Here is a 7,500-nt window from a genome sequence, read left to right as displayed (position 1 = left end):
GAAAACTAGCCCAAACATTTTAGGGTTTTTTATCAAAAGCTCTGCTTAAATAAATATGATTTTGGGTTCATTTTAAAGGGCAGACCCTGTACTTTAATTAGAGATATAACTTTCTAGTGTTATCAGTTCTATATGGTCAGGACAGGCCTGAAAGTTGTTCCTACTTTTTGGATGGCAGTATTGCTGAAACCTGAAAACTAGCCCAAACATTTTAGGGTTTTTCATCAAAACCTCTGCTTAAATAAATACATTTTTGGGTTCATTTTAAAGGGCAGACCCTGTACTTTAATTAGAGGTATGATTTTCTAGTGTTATCAGTTCTGTAGGGTGAGGACAGGCCTGAAAGTTGTTCCTACTTTTTGGATGGCAGTATTGCTGAAACCTGAAAACTAGCCCAAACATTTTAGGGTTTTTCATCAAAACCTCTGCTTAAATAAATACATTTTTGGGTTCATTTTAAAGGTCAGACCCTGACTTTTAATTAGAGGTATGATTCTCTAGTGTGACCAATTCTATGGGATGAGGACAGGCCTGAAAGTTGTCCCTACTTTCTTGGATGGCAGTATTGCTGAAACCTGAAAACTAGCCCAAACATTTTAGGGTTTTTCATCAAAACCTCTGCTTAAATAAATACATTTTTGGGTTCATTTTAAAGGTCAGACCCTGTCCTTTAATTTGAGGTATGATTTTCTAGTGTTATCAGTTCTGTATGGTCAGGACAGTCCTGAAAGTTGTTCCTACTTTTTGGATGGCAGTATTGCTGAAACCTGAAAACTAGCCCAAACATTTTAGGGTTTTTTATCAAAAGCTCTGCTTAAATAAATACATTTTTGGGTTCATTTTAAAGGGCAGACCCTGACTTTTAATTAGAAGTATGATTCTCTAGTGTGACCAATTCTATGGGGTGAGGACAGGCCTGAAAGTTGTCCCTACTTCTTGGATTGCACTATTGCTGAAAACTAGCCCACACATTTTAGGGTTTTTTATCAAAAGCTCTGCTTAAATAAATATGTTTTTGGGTTCATTTTAAAGGGCAGACCCTGTACTTTAATTAGAGATATAACTTTCTAGTGTTATCAGTTCTATATGGTCAGGACAGGCCTGAAAGTTGTTCCTACTTTTTGGATGGCAGTATTGCTGAAACCTGAAAACTAGCCCAAACATTTTAGGGTTTTTCATCAAAACCTCTGCTTAAATAAATACATTTTGGGGTTCATTTTAAAGGGCAGACCCTGTACTTTAATTAGAGGTATGATTTTCTAGTGTTATCAGTTCTGTAGGGTGAGGAAAGGCCTGAAAGTTGTTCCTACTTTTTGGATGGCAGTATTGCTGAAACCTGAAAACTAGCCCAAACATTTTAGGGTTTTTTATCAAAACCTCTGCTTAAATAAATACAATTTTGGGTTCATTTTAAAGGTCAGACCCTGTACTTTAATTAGAGATATAACTTTCTAGTGTTATCAGTTCTGTATGGTCAGGACAGGCATGAAAGTTGTTCCTACTTTTTGGATGGCAGTATTGCTGAAACCTGAAAACTAGCCCAAACATTTTAGGGTTTTTTATCAAAAGCTCTGCTTAAATAAATATGTTTTTGGGTTCATTTTAAAGGGCAGACCCTGTACTTTAATTAGAGATATAACTTTCTAGTGTGACCAATTCTATGGGATGATGAAAGGTCTGAAAGTTGTCCCTACTTCTTGGATGGCAGTGTTGCTGAAACCTGAAAACTAGCCCAAACATTTTAGGGTATTTCATCAAAACCTCTGATTAAATAAATACATTTTTGGGTTCATTTTAAAGGTCAGACCCTGTCCTTTAATTTGAGGTATGATTTTCTAGTGTTATCAGTTCTGTATGGTCAGGACAGGCCTGAAAGTTGTTCCTACTTTTTGGATGGCAGTATTGCTGAAACCTGAAAACTAGCCCAAACATTTTAGGGTTTTTCATCAAAACCTCTGCTTAAATAAATACATTTTTGGGTTCATTTTAAAGGGCAGACCCTGTACTTTAATTAGAGGTATGATTTTCTAGTGTTATCAGTTCTGTAGGGTGAGGACAGGCCTGAAAGTTGTTCCTACTTTTTGGATGGCAGTATTGCTGAAACCTGAAAACTAGCCCAAACATTTTAGGGTTTTTCATCAAAACCTCTGCTTAAATAAATACATTTTTGGGTTCATTTTAAAGGTCAGACCCTGACTTTTAATTAGAGGTATGATTCTCTAGTGTGACCAATTCTATGGGATGAGGACAGGCCTGAAAGTTGTCCCTACTTCTTGGATGGCAGTGTTGCTGAAACCTGAAAACTAGCCCAAACATTTTAGGGTATTTCATCAAAACCTCTGATTAAATAAATACATTTTTGGGTTCATTTTAAAGGTCAGACCCTGTCCTTTAATTTGAGGTATGATTTTCTAGTGTTATCAGTTCTGTATGGTCAGGACAGGCCTGAAAGTTGTTCCTACTTTTTGGATGGCAGTATTGCTGAAACCTGAAAACTAGCCCAAACATTTTAGGGTTTTTCATCAAAACCTCTGCTTAAATAAATACATTTTTGGGTTCATTTTAAAGGGCAGACCCTGTACTTTAATTAGAGGTATGATTTTCTAGTGTTATCAGTTCTGTAGGGTGAGGACAGGCCTGAAAGTTGTTCCTACTTTTTGGATGGCAGTATTGCTGAAACCTGAAAACTAGCCCAAACATTTTAGGGTTTTTCATCAAAACCTCTGCTTAAATAAATACATTTTTGGGTTCATTTTAAAGGTCAGACCCTGACTTTTAATTAGAGGTATGATTCTCTAGTGTGACCAATTCTATGGGATGAGGACAGGCCTGAAAGTTGTCCCTACTTTCTTGGATGGCAGTATTGCTGAAACCTGAAAACTAGCCCAAACATTTTAGGGTTTTTCATCAAAACCTCTGCTTAAATAAATACATTTTTGGGTTCATTTTAAAGGTCAGACCCTGTCCTTTAATTTGAGGTATGATTTTCTAGTGTTATCAGTTCTGTAGGGTGAGGACAGGCCTGAAAGTTGTTCCTACTTTTTGGATGGCAGTATTGCTGAAACCTGAAAACTAGCCCAAACATTTTAGGGTTTTTCATCAAAACCTCTGCTTAAATAAATACATTTTTGGGTTCATTTTAAAGGTCAGACCCTGACTTTTAATTAGAGGTATGATTCTCTAGTGTGACCAATTCTATGGGATGAGGACAGGCCTGAAAGTTGTCCCTACTTCTTGGATGGCAGTGTTGCTGAAACCTGAAAACTAGCCCAAACATTTTAGGGTATTTCATCAAAACCTCTGATTAAATAAATACATTTTTGGGTTCATTTTAAAGGTCAGACCCTGTCCTTTAATTTGAGGTATGATTTTCTAGTGTTATCAGTTCTGTATGGTCAGGACAGGCCTGAAAGTTGTTCCTACTTTTTGGATGGCAGTATTGCTGAAACCTGAAAACTAGCCCAAACATTTTAGGGTTTTTCATCAAAACCTCTGCTTAAATAAATACATTTTTGGGTTCATTTTAAAGGGCAGACCCTGTACTTTAATTTGAGGTATGATTTTCTAGTGTTATCAGTTCTGTATGGTCAGGACAGGCCTGAAAGTTGTTCCTACTTTTTGGATGGCAGTATTGCTGAAACCTGAAAACTAGCCCAAACATTTTAGGGTTTTTCATCAAAACCTCTGCTTAAATAAATACATTTTTGGGTTCATTTTAAAGGGCAGACCCTGTACTTTAATTAGAGGTATGATTTTCTAGTGTTATCAGTTCTGTAGGGTGAGGACAGGCCTGAAAGTTGTTCCTACTTTTTGGATGGCAGTATTGCTGAAACCTGAAAACTAGCCCAAACATTTTAGGGTTTTTCATCAAAACCTCTGCTTAAATAAATACATTTTTGGGTTCATTTTAAAGGTCAGACCCTGACTTTTAATTAGAGGTATGATTCTCTAGTGTGACCAATTCTATGGGATGAGGACAGGCCTGAAAGTTGTCCCTACTTTCTTGGATGGCAGTATTGCTGAAACCTGAAAACTAGCCCAAACATTTTAGGGTTTTTCATCAAAACCTCTGCTTAAATAAATACATTTTTGGGTTCATTTTAAAGGTCAGACCCTGTCCTTTAATTTGAGGTATGATTTTCTAGTGTTATCAGTTCTGTATGGTCAGGACAGGCCTGAAAGTTGTTCCTACTTTTTGGATGGCAGTATTGCTGAAACCTGAAAACTAGCCCAAACATTTTAGGGTTTTTTATCAAAAGCTCTGCTTAAATAAATACATTTTTGGGTTCATTTTAAAGGGCAGACCCTGACTTTTAATTAGAAGTATGATTCTCTAGTGTGACCAATTCTATGGGGTGAGGACAGGCCTGAAAGTTGTCCCTACTTCTTGGATTGCACTATTGCTGAAAACTAGCCCACACATTTTAGGGTTTTTTATCAAAAGCTCTGCTTAAATAAATATGTTTTTGGGTTCATTTTAAAGGGCAGACCCTGTACTTTAATTAGAGATATAACTTTCTAGTGTTATCAGTTCTATATGGTCAGGACAGGCCTGAAAGTTGTTCCTACTTTTTGGATGGCAGTATTGCTGAAACCTGAAAACTAGCCCAAACATTTTAGGGTTTTTTATCAAAAGCTCTGCTTAAATAAATATGTTTTTGGGTTCATTTTAAAGGGCAGACCTTGTACTTTAATTAGAGATATAACTTTCTAGTGTGACCAATTCTATGGGATGATGAAAGGCCTGAAAGTTGTCCCTACTTCTTGGATGGCAGTGTTGCTGAAACCTGAAAACTAGCCCAAACATTTTAGGGTATTTCATCAAAACCTCTGATTAAATAAATACATTTTTGGGTTCATTTTAAAGGTCAGACCCTGTCCTTTAATTTGAGGTATGATTTTCTAGTGTTATCAGTTCTGTATGGTCAGGACAGGCCTGAAAGTTGTTCCTACTTTTTGGATGGCAGTATTGCTGAAACCTGAAAACTAGCCCAAACATTTTAGGGTTTTTCATCAAAACCTCTGCTTAAATAAATACATTTTTGGGTTCATTTTAAAGGGCAGACCCTGTACTTTAATTAGAGGTATGATTTTCTAGTGTTATCAGTTCTGTAGGGTGAGGACAGGCCTGAAAGTTGTTCCTACTTTTTGGATGGCAGTATTGCTGAAACCTGAAAACTAGCCCAAACATTTTAGGGTTTTTTATCAAAACCTCTGCTTAAATAAATACATTTTTGGGTTCATTTTAAAGGTCAGACCCTGTACTTTAATTAGAGATATAACTTTCTAGTGTTATCAGTTCTGTATGGTCAGGACAGGCATGAAAGTTGTTCCTACTTTTTGGATGGCAGTATTGCTGAAACCTGAAAACTAGCCCAAACATTTTAGGGTTTTTTATCAAAAGCTCTGCTTAAATAAATATGTTTTTGGGTTCATTTTAAAGGGCAGACCCTGTACTTTAATTAGAGATATAACTTCCTAGTGTGACCAATTCTATGGGATGATGAAAGGCCTGAAAGTTGTCCCTACTTCTTGGATGGCAGTGTTGCTGAAACCTGAAAACTAGCCCAAACATTTTAGGGTATTTCATCAAAAGCTCTGCTTAAATAAATACATTTTTGGGTTCATTTTAAAGGGCAGACCCTGACTTTTAATTAGAAGTATGATTCTCTAGTGTGACCAATTCTATGGGGTGAGGACAGGCCTGAAAGTTGTCCCTACTTCTTGGATTGCACTATTGCTGAAAACTAGCCCACACATTTTAGGGTTTTTTATCAAAAGCTCTGCTTAAATAAATACATTTTTGGGTTCAATTTAAAGGTCAGACCCTGTCCTTTAATTTGAGGTATGATTTTCTAGTGTTATCAGTTCTGTAGGGTGAGGACAGGCCTGAAAGTTGTTCCTACTTTTTGGATGGCAGTATTGCTGAAACCTGAAAACTAGCCCAAACATTTTAGGGTTTTTTATCAAAAGCTCTGCTTAAATAAATATGTTTTTGGGTTCATTTTAAAGGGCAGACCCTGTACTTTAATTAGAGATATAACTTCCTAGTGTGACCAATTCTATGGGATGATGAAAGGCCTGAAAGTTGTCCCTACTTCTTGGATGGCAGTGTTGCTGAAACCTGAAAACTAGCCCAAACATTTTAGGGTATTTCATCAAAAGCTCTGCTTAAATAAATACATTTTTGGGTTCATTTTAAAGGGCAGACCCTGACTTTTAATTAGAAGTATGATTCTCTAGTGTGACCAATTCTATGGGGTGAGGACAGGCCTGAAAGTTGTCCCTACTTCTTGTATTGCACTATTGCTGAAAACTAGCCCACACATTTTAGGGTTTTTTATCAAAAGCTCTGCTTAAATAAATACATTTTTGGGTTCAATTTAAAGGTCAGACCCTGTCCTTTAATTTGAGGTATGATTTTCTAGTGTTATCAGTTCTGTAGGGTGAGGACAGGCCTGAAAGTTGTTCCTACTTTTTGGATGGCAGTATTGCTGAAACCTGAAAACTAGCCCAAACATTTTAGGGTTTTTTATCAAAAGCTCTGCTTAAATAAATATGTTTTTGGGTTCATTTTAAAGGGCAGACCCTGTTCTTTAATTAGAGATATAACTTTCTAGTGTTATCAGTTCTATATGGTCAGGACAGGCCTGAAAGTTGTTCCTACTTTTTGGATGGCAGTATTGCTGAAACCTGAAAACTAGCCCAAACATTTTAGGGTTTTTCATCAAAACCTCTGCTTAAATAAATACATTTTGGGGTTCATTTTAAAGGGCAGACCCTGTACTTTAATTAGAGGTATGATTTTCTAGTGTTATCAGTTCTGTAGGGTGAGGACAGGCCTGAAAGTTGTTCCTACTTTTTGGATGGCAGTATTGCTGAAACCTGAAAACTAGCCCAAACATTTTAGGGTTTTTTATCAAAACCTCTGCTTAAATAAATACATTTTTGGGTTCATTTTAAAGGTCAGACCCTGTACTTTAATTAGAGATATAACTTTCTAGTGTTATCAGTTCTGTATGGTCAGGACAAGCATGAAAGTTGTTCCTACTTTTTGGATGGCAGTATTGCTGAAACCTGAAAACTAGCCCAAACATTTTAGGGTTTTTCATCAAAACCTCTGCTTAAATAAATACATTTTTGGGTTCATTTTAAAGGTCAGACCCTGACTTTTAATTAGAGGTATGATTCTCTAGTGTGACCAATTCTATGGGATGAGGACAGGCCTGAAAGTTGTCCCTACTTTCTTGGATGGCAGTGTTGCTGAAACCTGAAAACTAGCCCAAACATTTTAGGGTATTTCATCAAAACCTCTGATTAAATAAATACATTTTTGGGTTCATTTTAAAGGTCAGACCCTGTAATTTAATTTGAGGTATGATTTTCTAGTGTTATCAGTTCTGTAGGGTGAGGACAGGCCTGAAAGTTGTTCATAGTTTTTGGATGGCAGTATTGCTGAATCCTGAAAACTAGCCCAAACATTTTAGGGTTTTTCATCAA

The sequence above is a fragment of the Brienomyrus brachyistius genome, unplaced genomic scaffold (genome assembly GCF_023856365.1).
Source record: "Brienomyrus brachyistius isolate T26 unplaced genomic scaffold, BBRACH_0.4 scaffold598, whole genome shotgun sequence".
NCBI classification, from domain to species: domain Eukaryota; kingdom Metazoa; phylum Chordata; class Actinopteri; order Osteoglossiformes; family Mormyridae; genus Brienomyrus; species Brienomyrus brachyistius.
This window is presented reverse-complemented; position numbering follows the sequence as displayed.